Genomic DNA, 13,172 nt, shown 5'->3' with positions numbered 1-13,172 from the left:
AACAGAAGCGACGTGCGACGTCAGTCATGTGCCGATACAAGCCGTTCAGCCTATCGAGTCCACGGCAACTCTCTATCGCTTGTTTCTCTCTGAGGTTATTCATCATCGGTGGTGTTTGTTCTAATAATGGGGAACTGTGTCTGTGTCGAAATGCTGTCTCCAATATGCTGATCCACATGTCATTCTCGGCTGTTCATTTCACTAGAGGACCCTGCTGTGTTACACTGCGTGGGGAATAACTGCAAGGCGTCATGTGCGTGGTACACACCACAACTGATATCTCTCACCTTCACAAGTGTATTCCCAGCTCAAGCAAATGGCTTTGCAAATCAGATCATAGCAGACCGACAGAGAACAGGAAAATATCTTCCATACCTTCATAAGTGTGTTTCTGCAAATGTGTAAATTTGGCGGGTGTATCAATACGAGATATTTATTTCAGATACCATTGAGTGACAGGACGCAGAAGGTTCATCAATATGTGATGCGAAGAATGGAGCACTGTTATAAAGGAACACTGGCAGGGTCAGTACCCACACTGAAATCTGGAATTGTCAATGAGCAGAAGATGCATTTTATCCATTACTTTCTGGTTTCTGAGCCGACCACACTCCCGCTGGGCCTCTCTGTTAGTGCTGACCACATCAGTTTCGCACAGTCTTCAGATTTTTGTAGCATGTACCTTTGAGGATGACTTCAAAAGATCATCACTGTTATTGTGGCACAGATGTGTCCCGGCTGTGTCAATATAATCACTTTATAATTTCCCAGATTCTGTTGATTTAACTGCGATTTCACTCAGAATGACAAAATATGCCATACTGCAGATTGAGGCCATGCAGCCCACCTTCGCTGTGCTGGTTCCACACAATGACGAAATGACTGGGTTTTGATTGATTGATTGTCACATGGATGCAAGTACAGTAGAAAGCTTTGTTTGCGATTAGTAAAGGCAGATTATAGTAAGTGTGAACATGCAGATCACAGAGAAAAGCAAAATTTGGACAGACTCAGGAATTCAGGTTACTCCGCAAAGGACGTGCCCTCAGCAAGATCCACATTGACAGGATCAGCATTATTTCCAGTTAGACAATCCATTTCTCAGAGCAGTAACTGCCTAGAAGAAGCTGCTCTTGAACTTGGTGTGTTTTAAAGCTTTGAATCTTGCTCTGACTTTGATCTCATCAAAGTCATACCTTCTCAGTCAAAAAGGAGGCAGTGAGCAAAATTCCAGGGCTCATCTGGGGTGTGAACCCAAGACCTCTCGCACGTAAGTTACCCGCCTGAGGCGATATCACACCTGAGACAAAGGAAACACAACGGCGCCAGATGTAGTAACCATAAATCCGATGATTTTTCTTGTAAGCTAAGGCTATTTCTGCTGTTTAGGAGTGAAAGCAGCACAGAGTTTTAACAACAGCTCCTTTCCGTTCTGACTTGCTTCTCCCAGGTGGTTGTGTGAGCTGCTTCCCCTGGGACTGGGCGCTTTCCGTTGATGACTGGAAGAAATGATCTTCTATTGGCAATCAGTGTCGTGGGAGAGCAATGTGAGTCCGCTCTTCAGCTCCCTATCAAACACGGGGTTGTGGAGCGGTGCAGGGGGCAAATGGGGGTGGGAGTTATGGAAATTCAGGAAAGCCGTGCAAAAAGGAGATCGCGCATGCACAGGACCTCATCTTCTTTTGGCAACCTTGTACAAATAATGCCAGCTGAAACAGATCGAAATGTACAGAACTGCTGGGAAAGAGAGAATCTCACCCAGTCAACGGAAGCTGTGTCTGTGTCCTTCTCAAAGTCACGGGAGGCCTCTGCTGTCTGATTCAGCATGGGATGTTACTGCAGTGACTCCTGTCACTCACACACACTCCACGTGATGTGTATACATTTTACCACGTTGCATCCAGTTCAGAGAGCAGATTTGACAGCTCACATCATCCCAGAGTGACAGGGACCAGAAGCAAGAGATTCAGACCATCATCTTAACACCTCCTGGAAAAAAAAATGAATGCGGGATTTTCCCACTGTGAAATTCTGCTCATATGATCTGAACACATACAAAGAAATTACTCAGTGACAAAATCTGCTGAATCGGATTCAGTGAAGAACAGAAGCCAATGGAATGAAAAGAGGCATGATAGTGGGAAGGTAATATTATCTATGAGGAAACTGTTTTCCTGACTCGACGAGTGTGCACAGTGCTGTTTCCAGGTGTCAATATCTGGTAAGTAGACGGAATCAGCGCTGGGTGTTATTGTACTGCATCTATTGTACAATACTTAAAAAGCACGGACCTTTTGTATAGAGGGCACAACTTCAAAGTCCTCAATGAGACAAACCGCACAAATGAGGTAAACAACAAAGCAACCACAGAAGTTGGTGTTCCGTCATGGGGTAAACATCCCCTGCTCAAATTTGGCTCAAAATCGCTTTCTGTCAAATTCCTGAGTCTGAGATTTGAACAGTGAATGGTCTATGTTAATAAAAACTGCTCTGATCTCACAACTGCAGCATTTCATAGCCCACGTATATATGGCTGACAATAGTAATTGATCCCTCACTGTGTTACTTCAGCACACGTCGAGAGGAAATAAATATAATAACAACAGCCACTGAAGTGACTGGGATTTGACCCTATGCTGCTGCAGCCAATCGATTCATCTGTAGTTGAAATTGCTTCCACCTTTCCTGTGTCGGTAATAAGATTGCAAAGCTTAGTGGTGAGTTTTCGTGCGTTGAATTGGACCCAGCATCCTTTCTCAGGTTGAAACTTACTGGGATATAAAGACATGATGAAAGACAGGGGCAGCATTTACTGGAATATAAAGACAGGAATGACACGGCCAGATTTCACTTGATACAAAATCGATACAAGCTATGGAAATGAGGTTTACTAGGAGATAAAACCACTAGAAAAGAAAAGAGGCTGTTTAATGGGATGGTGGGATAGATAAAGAATCATGCGGGAGAAATCAGGAAAGACTTAATTGTGTCCGAAAGGAGGTTATCGAGCTGATGTGAAGTTGGTAAGAGTAAATATGATGGAAATTCCCTCGTTTAGGTGAGTGGAAACTAAAGGTTAGAACTTCAAAGCCAGTGGGGAACGATAAAGATGTTTGCAGCCATCATTTTTTATTCTGAGAGTTATTGAAAATGGAAATGAAGTTTCAGAAATAAAAGCATTTTAGGAGCTGATTCCAGAGTATTTGAAAAGCGTGAGCAGAGACACAGGGAGTGAATTTAACAGCGAAAGGGATTCTGGACTGCCTGGGTGGTGAGGTAAAAGGAACACACTATCGATTTGGTTAACATTATCGGAAAGAAATTTCATAACAACTGCAACTGAAAATGTTAAGTACAAGAAGAGCTGCTGGCATTGAAAAGTGCAGCAACTCATTCTACATGAGACATTATAGGTTGTAAATGCACTGAGCTGTTTGATTTAGCACTACATTGAATGGAAGTCAGTTAGCTCAGTCCGCTGTCTGACTGGTTTATGAGAAAATTGAGACCAACAGCATGGGATTAATTCTCTCACTGTCTCAGGTAACCATACGGAGTATTATCTCCCCCGCTCTCCTGATCTGTAATACTATGGTGCCTCTGGTGAGTAAGATTTGTCTCGTCGATGTAAAACATCATTATCATTGGTCTCTGTTGCCTTGAACATTTAGTCACAATCACTAAAAAGGGGAGTGTGTCCATTTAATACTCACTGATCTCCGCTTGGAAAATCCTGCGACAAGGCTCGATCTTATTCCAGTTTGAGCCCTCTGTTCCTCCCAACAGCAAAACTACTTGTTATGCCTTACCAGATTTACTCACAACAATCAAACGCTCCAAAGAGATAGATCTAATACATTCAATTGATTTAATGAGCTGTGCGAGTTTGCAGGAAATGGAATGATATGAAACGTGAAAAACAGACTTTCCCAGACTGTAATCCAGTGCAGGGTCAGCGATTTGAGGAAGGTCATGAAGCTAAAACTTCACCACTGTATCTCTATCCACAGACAGATATTCACCTGGGGAATATTTGAAACTTTTCAGTTAATAATTGACACGTTTCCCAAAGACAGAACATTTCCCCAAGTCAGAAACTGAAGTTTTCACATAACTGCTACTTTACTCAACATTGTTTTCAACTGCGTTTCAGTCTGGTGCTCCAATATTTCCTGGTCCATGACAGTAACGGTATCTTCATATAAGCATTGAACTTACAATCTTAGCCGTTTACGCACCTTTAAGTACCAGGCACTGAAAAATTGCGCTCCTAGAGCCGCAGATAGCAAAGCTGTCACGTGGCCTACTCCTATCTTGCGAACTTTAACTCAACTGCTTTACTTTTGCTGTGATGATTAGATTACCTATCGTGTGGAAACATGCCCTTCGGCCCAACAAGCCAGAAGAGTAACCCACCCAGAACCATTTCCCCCTGACTAATTTGGACCCACTCAGACAGGGGGGGGAATGTGCAAATTCCACACTGCTACCCGAAGCTGGAATCGAATGGCGGATACAGCTGCTGTGAGCCAGCTGTGATAACCACTGAGACACCAAGACAACCCCTGAACCACGTGGCTCTGAAATTAAAGCTGACACAGACGAGGTGAAACAGACATCAACCTGTGATTATTGAAGCATCAGGTTCATGAAAGGACACAAAAAAATATGCAAAATTGAATTCATTGAAAAATGGGTTTCTGTTGGTTCCTGCGTTGTTTACAGACAATGTTACATTGCCGCTTTTCCTTAGATCGCTTTCAATTCAGCACAGAATTCGAATCAATGAATGTTCACCAACCTCCTTCTGAAAAGTCATACAGGTAACATGAAACATACTGCATTCATCAATAATCTTCACCATTCCTACATTAAAGAACACCTTGCACGATTTCCATGAATACTGAAGATGTAAAAATGTTATGCAAGAATAAATTCAATTACAGTTTAAATTATAAAGTAGGAAGAATGCACAGTGAAACTCAAAATGCCAGAAATTCATGTACGTCACCATGTCCAGAACTGCAGTCCAGAAGAGGGGAAATCTGTCCCTGAACCCCCAATGTTCACACGTTTGCTTGTTCCATATGTCTAGTTGGAAATCTGTGTGAAGGAGCATGCAGTCTGACAGAGGGCCTGAGAGAAACCTTCACTGTCTGATCTAAAACTTCAACAGGAGCTGTCTATTCCAGCTGTGAGAGCGGTGGGGTAAAGGGGAGCACCTTGATATTCAGTTGTGTAGATTCAGATTGGCCTCATCATATTATTGTTGAAAACCTTCTGTCAGAAACAGCACAGAAAGAAAGGAACAGGAGGGGGCTATTCTAAACACAGGTCCTATCCGACCATTTGATATCGTCATGGCTGACCAAACGCTTCAATGTTTTTCCCCAGCTCATCCACAACAACCTGTCACACAAAGGGAAAAATACATTTCAGCAATCGAAAATGTCTGTGCCACTATGGGAAGGAAAAGTGTTTCGAGACAATGGGTTTCTGCACGAACTTTGCAGGTTTTGCGGTTGAGCAGCTGATTCTGGTTGATCATGTTTCAAACGATATGATTGCGTCAAAATTTACAACCAAGAAGGTATGAATTGTTCTCTGGTCAACAGCAGGGTCGAGAACTCCTGCCGACGGGAATTGATGATGATTCAGCAGAACAATCATTGATGAGCTGGCATCTAAACTCCGATTCTGGTGGAAATCAAATGTTATCAATGTTGTACAAATCTAATGTGCTTTCATTGCGCCACAGAACCGTGCTACCACAATTTTATTGCACCCAAAGTTGCGGTTGTCGTGGAGGAAATGTAGATAATCACCAGGAAATGCGGAGAGACCTTCAAGGAATAGATCTTTTATTTGTAAACAAAAAAACATGATATTCAGAAAGCCAATTCTTGAATGCCCCCGAACCTCAGGGTCCATGGCACTTTATACCTTTTCTTTACTCATATTTTGTTAGCTTATCAGGACGCCCAACTGTGTTTGTCCGAATTACCTTACTCCAGCTACACAATAAACCAATGATGTTAGTTCCCATTATCGCTCCACGTCTGCCACTATGGGTTTTCCTACATTCAACTTAATATTATCCACTGCCATGATTTTGTATTTTGCTGCCACATCTGCTGCAATAATCATCCATTCCGACTAACCTGTCATGATTAGATATTTAGCTACCCAATCTACCACAATGTTTTTCCTGTCCCAAGCTGACTCTATTAACTACTGATTCGATATTTAATGTCATATCCTGCTACGAGGTTCTCAAGTATGCTGACTCTAATAACTATCAATTCAATATTTAAAGTCATGTCCTAAATATTTATTCTCACGACTTGTCCCAAACTGCCATGATGATATTTAGCCGGCATGGCTGACTTTACTAATTGTTATTGTTTCACCCTGCCACAGTAGCCTTTCAGCCTCAGACTGACACTGCTAACTGGTGTAGGAGCATTCCACTATTCTTATTCCTTCCTCTCACAGTGGCCTCAACCTGACAAAGTGATCTTTTGACAAGTGTAGCATTCCACAGACCCATTGTAACATGTAGTCAGTAGTTTTCATGCTTATACTCTTCCCATGTTTTCATGCTCTGTATTTTCGGTCTGTTGTTCACCAGACATCGGTTTATCTTCACCCCACTTTCCAGTACCTGGTCATTATCCATGTGTGGTCTAGCTCCTCAAGTATTCGGCTAGATACTCCTGAAATGTTTTGATGACTCGTATCTTTACCACACGTTCAAAGAGTGAATTCCAAACAAACAACAGTCTCAGAGTGAAAACATTCTTCCTATATCTCCTCTGAACGTCCTCTCTCTTGCGTTTACCGTACATCCCTGGTTGTTAACCCTCTCCATAAGAAGTTTATTCTGATCACAGATACCGATCCCCTTAAGGTGGACCTTAAACACTTCCCCACTCAGCCTTCTCTGCTATCAGATAAAGAGCCTGAGGAGAGCTCGTCTATCTTCGCATTGGTGAGACTGTAGTGCTGGAAAAGTACAGCAGGTCAGGCAGAATCCGAGCAGCAGGAGAATCGACGTTTCTGACATACGTCTTTCATCAGGAATGAGTCTTGTGGGTGGGGGCTGAGAGATAAAAGGGAGGGGTTTGGGATTGGTGGAAGGTTGCTGGGAAAGCGAATGGTGGATGGAGGAGGGCTATAAGGTGAAAGTTAGAAGGGGAAGATATGAATGGATCCGGAGAGTGGTGCCAAGTTGGATGCTTCAGACTGTGATAATGTGGGTGGGGGGAATGAGGAAGCAGTTGAAATCCACACTTAAGCCGATTGGATGCAGTGTCCCAAGACAGAATATGAGGTGTTCCTCTTCCAGGCGTCAGGTTGTAACAGTTTGGTGGTGGCTTATGCCTGAACAGTCGGTTGTTCCGTTCTGCAATTCACATTACAGGAGAGATGTGAAAAACCTAAGACTAAAAAAAATGGAAAAAAACTTCTAGATTCAGAGTTAGAATTAGACACAATGCAGACAGAAATTATTTGATCAGTTGAGTCGGCATTGTGTCAACAACGATATTCATACTTACCACCCTATGTTTCTCAACCCGCATTATTGATGCACTGACAAAAAGAAAACTCCAAACGCTCATTGGGTCAGGCAGCAGTAATGGAGAGAAATCAGAATTAACACTGTGAATCAAAACCAATTCCGATGCAGTGTCTCTTGACCGAAATGGTCATTCTGTTTTCCCCGAGCTGCAATTCCGAATTTTGTCTTTTATTCACGGCACTTGCAGACCATTTGGGTTTTGCTTGCCATCTGCCTGAATTGGTCTGTAGCCTTGTATGCCTTGGCATCACAAATTCACATCTGAATCATTCTGAAACTTATGAAGATTTCTGCCTCTCCAAACTTGGCATGCGCTGAGTTCCAGATTTCACCTCCACACGGTTATAATACATTTGTCTGCACATTCACTGAAATCTTTCCTCCGCTATCCTTAAAGCTATGCCATCCTCACCGCGCCCCCCTCCAATTCCCTTCCCCGGCCGTGATTGATCTCCCCATCAAAGAGAAAAGTTTATTTCAGTCTACGCCATCCATATTCCGGATTATTTTGCACATCACAGTCATGTCTCCTCTCAATCCTTCCTGCTCTAAGAAAACCAACTCCAATCTATCCTCTGTCTTCTTCTCAGACAATATCCTGAGAAATCTCTCCTACATTATTTCCAGTGCTATCATATCCCTTCTACAATATGAATTACAGAACTGCACACAATAGTTTAGATCGAGCCGAATGAGCAAGTGACATAAATGATGTAGAAATCCACAGAACGAGGTCTGCCCTGTTTCCTTTATCTGAGCCTGATGTTCCAATAATCTCTCGTGCATATCAGTAAAATCTGCTACATGAGAATTAATCTCACGACCGTGGTTTTGAAATGGCTTGACTGGTTTGAAGATGAGCACGTGGTTCTTCTATGACGGCACAGAGTTGTATGCAATGCTTAAGCTGGGAGTGCTCCTGGTCAAAGGTGGGGAGGAAGGGCATATTTGTCACCGTTTATTAGATTATTAAGATACAACAGCAGCATTAACCCGCACTGCCGATTGACTCAGCGGAAGCATGCTGGATGTCATGAGAGGTCGATGAATTGCAACATTCTCTGACATTTTCCTTAACAATGCGCCGTTTTGGTACTTTTATACGAAGAGCTGTTTTTGATCACATCGTCACCATATCGGCCTCTTGCTCCCAGTAATCATTCCAATACAGCGTCCATCACTTTCATTCCGAAACAGCCACATGTCATATTCTCATTCCCTCTGTAATAATCGGAATTGACAATGTCAATCTCTGAGATGGAGCAATATAGCATGGAGTTGGTAGTGTAGTGAACAAAAAAGAACAAAGAACACAGAAAATTTACAGCCCAGGAACAGGCCCTTTGGACCTCCAAACCTGAGCCGATACAAATCAACTGTTAAAATATGTCACCCAATTTCTAAGCATCTGTATCCCTCTGCTCCTCACTTACTCATACATCTGTCCAGGTGCACCTTCAATGAATCTACCGTGACTGTCTCTACTACCTCTACTGGCAACACATTCCAGTGCCGACTGCTCTCTGTGTAAAACAATTTCCATGTCTATCCCCCTTAAACGTTTCACCACTCTCCTTGAACGCGTGACTTCTCATCATTGAATTCCTCACCTTGGGAAAAAGCTTATCTCTATTCAACCTGACTGTACCCTTCATGATTTTGTAGACCTCAATCAGTACCCCTCAATCTCGTTTTTTCTAATGAAAACAAAAGTAGCCTACTCAAACTCTCTTCAGACCTAGCATCTTCCATACCAGGCAACATCCTCGTAAACCTTCTCTGCATTCTCTCCTAAACGTCCACTTCCTTTTTTAAAATTTGGTGAACAGAAATGTACAGAGTATTCTAAACGCGGCTGAACTAAAATCTTGCACAATTTCAGCATGACCTGCCGCTCTTATATTCAATGCCCCTTCCGGTGAAGGCAAGCATGCCATATGTCTTCTTGACCACTCTATCCACCTGTGCGCTCACCTTCAGGGTACAAAGGACCAGAACTCCCAATTCTCTCTGGTCATCAATTTTACCCACAGCTCTTCCATTTACAGTGTCGTTGGTTCTAGAATTAGACTTCACAAAATGCACCACTACACATTTGATTGCATTGAGCTCCATCTGCCACTTCTCCGCACAAATCTACTGTCTATCTATATTCCCCTTCATTCTTTGACAGTCCCTATGCTTTCTGGCTACTCCAAAAATCTTCGTGTTATCTGCAAATGTAGTGGCGATATACTGGGCTAGAAATCCTGAAACTCTGGAACATGTCAGCTGCTGCTATTTAAATTCGATGAATAAAATCTGGAAAAAAAACCGGAGCAGAGGAACAGAGACTAAAAGTCTTAATTTGCTGAAAACCCAATCATTCATGTCCCTTCGATAGGGAAATCTACCGTCCTTAATGAGACTTGACAACATATGACGCCAGACTCACAACAGTGCAGTTCACCCATAAATCCCCCCTGACTGAGTTCAAGGTGAATTAAGAATGAACAACAAATGCTGTTCAGACTATGATGGCTAAACTCCGTGGAAGAATAATGAAGGATAAAAAAAAAACATGGATGACGTGGAAAATTGGGAGTTGTCTCTGCGTGGACCCAAATTCAACTGATTATCCAATCTAAACAGAGAAACGGATACCAATATCGCCAGGAAGTCAGGTCCATGGGGGAGGGGGCGTGGAATGCAGGAAGGGATTCAATGACCCGCGGAGGTGTAAACTCACTTGCTCAGTCACAATGTGGACAGGTCATTCACCACTCCCATACGTGAGAAGTTATCAGTCAGGAGACCAGCCTGCAGAGTCGCCATCAGGTTCACAAATGACAGTAATGGTCCGATTCTGCTGTTATTGCAGGTGTTAATCCCATCCAGAAATGAACCATGTTTGGATGCCTGTTTCCAGTGAAGTACCACTGTTTCCTGATGTAGATCAATAATACAAACTTAGTTGTCAGAGTCATGATTTAGACGTTTACTGACGATACATAGCCGTGTAGGTGACGATGATGAATAATGTCAGGGACCGCAGGGATGTATCCATCAGGTGGAAAGGAAAAACGGCGAAAGGAATTGAATCCACTTATAAGTGGTAATGAATTTGTGGAGTTGTAACAATAACAGTGAGGATCTGAGTGGAGTACAGGAACAAAGAGATCTTGGAGTGGACATTCACAGATCTGTGAAGATTGTTGGGCAGGTAGATCAGTTGTTGGAGAGGGTTTTTGGATATTTTCTGTTGTTGACCACAGACTGTAGATGATATTCGATCTTTAGTAACCGCCAGTTTAGGAAACAAGTAAAGGAATGAGCACAAGTCTGGTCCATGCAATAATCAACGTTTTTGAAAATTATAAGAGAAAAGATAGAGGGCTGAAGTATAAATCTTTGCCCAACAAGACTGCTTCATCACTCAATAAATTTACCACTGATTCCTTTCGAAGTCATGCTGGCATGTGTCTTGGAGGGTAATTCGCAAATGGTGTATTTTCAGTGCATCTTCAACCTTGTCCTTGTAGTCAGTACAGCTTTTGAGCTTTGAAGGTTCTGTCAACAAAGACTGGATGACTTACTCCAGTGAATCTTCTATGTGGTGCACTCTGCTGCAATTGTGCCTTAGCAGTTAAGAGAATAAATATTCAGATGTTGAACAATATACACTTAAGTGACTGCATTGTCGTGGAAGGTGTCCAGTTCCTTCAGTGGTATTGAAGCTGCACACACCTCGGCAAATGGAGAGAGTTCTGTTAAGCATCTAATGTGTGTGTTGCGGACGATATAGGCTTCACGGAGACGAGAGTTGAGTTAATAATCAAATGAGGTCGTCCGACGGACACGTCATTGTAGTCAACTTCTTTATACGGGGTCAGGTTCCATTTCTCCCAAATACTAGCTCCCAGGACGATTACACGGAAGAATTTAGTTACATTGAAGCCTTTGAATGTCGATCGAATATGATTAGATTCTCATTTGTCAGAGTTATCTTCGCTGTATTTGGTCCTTCTGTGGGTCAATCCGATTCTAATCGCTTTCTGATTTCAAGTTCCACTTCCCGTCTGCGCCTGAAATTTGAACCCGTTTCCTTGCCGAAATTTTTCCACCTGTCTTAATAATATGTAAAGACGCTGTAAGGGACAGCGCAGACTTACTAACATGTTGCTAACTCTGTATACAGTAGAACTTCGTGAAATGATTGGTTAGGCTGGGATTATTCTCCTTGAAACAAAGGAGGAGGAGGGGAACATTATAATCACATAATAACATTTATAAACGTTCAATATTCGTGGGATCTTGACAAGGTAGATACGGGCTGGTGGCTTGCCCGATGCTGTGAAGAGAGCACCAGAGGATATAATCTCAGAATTAGATATTGCCCATTTAATTCAGAAATTAGGAGTAATTTCTTTGCTCAGGGGTCAAAGAATCTGTGGCATTTTCCAGAAACCGCTGTTGAGACTGTGTGGTTGGGTATTTTCAAACTGTGACAGACAGTTAATCGGAAAGATGATGAAACTTTGTCGAGCGAAGTGAGCAGAATGGAACGCACTAGCTTTCGGAGCGAAGCTCCATCATCAGGTGATAGTCAGGTGACTATCACCTGATGAAGGAGCATCGCTCCGAAAGCTAGTGCACTTCCAATAAAACCTGTTGGACTATAACCTGGTGTTGTGTGTTTTTTAACTTTGGACACCCTAGTACAACACCAGCATCTCCAAATCAGATCATGCATGAGTTCGTTGAATGGTTGAGCAGACTCCTTGGGTTGAATAGCATACTTCCACTTGGCTTAACATTTCGTCAAACGCCTTATTTATTCATAAGTTCAGAATTGTGAGGGGATGGGAGGAAGTGACAGAAAAGGTTCATTAAACAGATCAGACAGGTCAGGAACAAGGCTCATAAACTCAGAAAGAAGAAATGTGCTGTGACCTGTGGGCAACAAATGACACTGGGCACATCACAGAAGGCTGTGTACAGAAGCTGTGATTGCTTAAGGAAGTTGCTATATCTTATACAGTTGGCCATTCAGTGATCACGCTGGATGATGGATTGTTGTATGATTCACACACAGCAGAAATTTGTGAAAGAATGAAATGTTTGTTTCATTGGAGAAATTTTCTGCGGTTCCAATTCCGATGACTGTTTGAAATGCTGATCAGACCTTTGTGGGAAGTGTTAGGTTAAAATATTCATGAACAGCCCCACTGGATCAACTTGTGCTCTAGATCTCGTTTTTTTTCTCTTTCTTTCGTTGTAAATTCATAGAAAGACAAGATGGAATGTGGGGCGGAAAGAAAAATGCGTTCCTTCTCATTCCACCAATTTCATCTCCAATTGAATGGAATGACTGCTCTCACTCTTCATTTCGACTTCAATGTGGTGTCGATTATTTGTGAATCTCCCGTGCAGTGAAGGGCAAGAACAAGATTCTCGATCCAGTGTATACCAGAGTGTGAGGTGCAAAGAAAAACTGCTAGAGTGGTGCATAAAGTTAGCAACCAGAGTGTGACTCGAACCCGTGAATGTGGAGCACAGCGGTATAATAACCCACCACCGTAATCTCTCGTTCTCCTCTGCACATTTTGTA

This window comes from Chiloscyllium plagiosum, unplaced genomic scaffold, assembly GCF_037043375.1.
Source record: "Chiloscyllium plagiosum isolate Xiang-an unplaced genomic scaffold, Cpla_swu_hap1 HiC_scaffold_45, whole genome shotgun sequence".
Classification (NCBI taxonomy): domain Eukaryota; kingdom Metazoa; phylum Chordata; class Chondrichthyes; order Orectolobiformes; family Hemiscylliidae; genus Chiloscyllium; species Chiloscyllium plagiosum.
This window is presented reverse-complemented; position numbering follows the sequence as displayed.